Below are 2,500 nucleotides of genomic sequence, written 5' to 3' on the forward strand. Positions count from 1 at the left end.
GATGGATGGATGGATGGATGGATAGATGGGTAGGTGGGTGGATGGATGGATGGATAGATGGGTAGGTGGGTGGATGGACGGATGGATGGATAGATGGGTAGGTGGGTGGATGGATGGATGGATAGATGGGTAGGTGGGTAGATGGATGGATGGATCGATGAATGGATGGATGGATTCCTATATACATTCATGAATGCATTATGCACGTAAGTATACATGAACGTGTACATACGAATTTCAATAAGTGTAAGTACACATATTACAGAATTTTGTTTTTGACCTCATGACCTTCGTTGACCCTCCTGTGTCTTTAGCGATATTATGCAAAGGTCATGAGGTCGATTGATTTGGATGGACAAAATGTAACATATTTCATCTTTATTTACGGGGATACAGATGGGCCTGTCGCTATATTAAAAAATAAATCGTTGTTTTGTCGTTAAAATTAGACAATTTAAAAAAAAATATATTTCTTTCTATATCGACCTCAAAATGCACACATAGACACACACACACACACACATCCAACAACCACATATACTCGCGAACATGTGTGTGTGTGTGTGCGTGTATTCTGTAAAAGTAATCAGACAAACCATTAATTTGCATATATGATACTCTTTTCCGTATATCGTCTTAGATAAGAGTCACAGCTGGTTTCATAAATCGAAGCAATTTTGCTCAAAAACAGAATTTTTTTTCCTAACGTTTCACCTTCTGAGTTCAATTAATACATAACCTCCACATATGTCAGAAGTGAAATTAGTGTCAGAAATGGGCAAAATGTCAACAGTAGCATATCTACAAGTACTGAAAGTATTTTTTTTTTTTTTTTTTTTTTGGGGGGGTGCTACATATAACTATTCCCTTTTAGAAAATAGACTTAGACGTTATCCAATACACTTGACAGTTATATCAAATCATTTTTTTTTTTACATGTACAAAATACGGTACTGAAATGGTGAAAACGCATATTCTGTATGATTATTTATCTTAGATATCTATAACAATGGGTTATTATGATGGAGAGCAAACTTTATATCATAATACTTGACCTGACACTTTTGGAACAAGGAGGCATAATTTTATATATATAAACATAACATAGCTAAACAACATAAATGAATAACGAACATAAACAACATAAAAAACCCACATATGTGAATAACATAAATGAACAAGATAAAGGAATAACAAGTGAAAACATAGTTGAACAACATATATCAACAACATAAATCAACAACATTAATCAACAACGTAAGTGAATCACATAGATAAACAACATGAATGAATAACATAAAAAAAGAAAGTCCTAAAGTTATGAGAGACAACATGAGCATCTTAAAAATCCTTAGCCATGAGGTTATGCAAGGTTATTGATTATGACCTGGATCATTAGAGGGATTTCTGAGGGCGGAGATCTTTTTCATGACCTTAGGTTAGAGGTCACCTGTGCTTGACCCTTACCTTAAGGACGTATGAGGAATCAGGTTATGTAATATCTTACATGTATGTGCCTTTGAAGTTTTTTTGTTTTTGTTTTTTTAATTATGTGATATAGTGAACTATTTTTCAGTACCTGCAAATAAAATGGTTTAGAAATATACATTTTTTTTAAGTATTTAAAAGCATTTGGCTGCTGGTCATTTTGACCTTCCGTGAACTTTCATGTGCCTTCAGCTATACGTTTTAAAGGCCGTGCATTATTTTTTTTTTTTTTTGAATGGTTAGAAGTCAAACTTTTTTCTCCGTGTTATAATACCTCTGAATGACCTGTTCTTATGTTGATGATGATAACACAGATCTTGATGAAAATAAACATATATGTAATTACGGACACTTCGAAAGATCTAAAGGTATTACATAACTGTATTATAAAGTTATGAATCATACAGTCACATACGATCACGTAAGTTCTGGTTCTTGTGTCGGAACTTTTATCTTTAAGTTCAAGATGTTGACCTTTTTTTTACCTTCTATGACCCTCATGTGACCTCTGCAATAATTTGTGAAGGTCACGGAATTATTACTTTGAGAGGGCAGAATCCACAGATGTGTGTGTGCTTGTGTGTGTGTGTGTGTGTGTGTGTGTGTGTGTGAGTGTGTGTGTGTGTGTGTGATAAGACCAAGAAAAACCTGTCGTTTTATAAACAATATGCAAAATTCTAATCACATATTCTAATCATACATCGACTCAGGCATCTTAATCAGATATCAATCGCTTTTTTTCCAAACGAGAATTACTTTTTTTAAGATAAAGCTATACTTTCATGCAAATCAGCACAATGCTCTAATAAGTCCAATCGGTCCTTGACATCGACAGATTGCAGAAATCACATAGAAGGTTGAAAGTTGCATATCCTTATATGTAAGTACATATAAGGATATGTAAAACATAGAGAAAAAATAATATCAAAACGCCTTTTATGCGTTGATAAAATGACATATAAATCACTAATCATAATCCCATTAAGTATATAGTGTCTTTTCAGCCATGGAG

The sequence above is a fragment of the Penaeus japonicus genome, unplaced genomic scaffold (genome assembly GCF_977035675.1).
Source record: "Penaeus japonicus unplaced genomic scaffold, GWHDUDI00000001_assembly GWHDUDI00000035, whole genome shotgun sequence".
Classification (NCBI taxonomy): domain Eukaryota; kingdom Metazoa; phylum Arthropoda; class Malacostraca; order Decapoda; family Penaeidae; genus Penaeus; species Penaeus japonicus.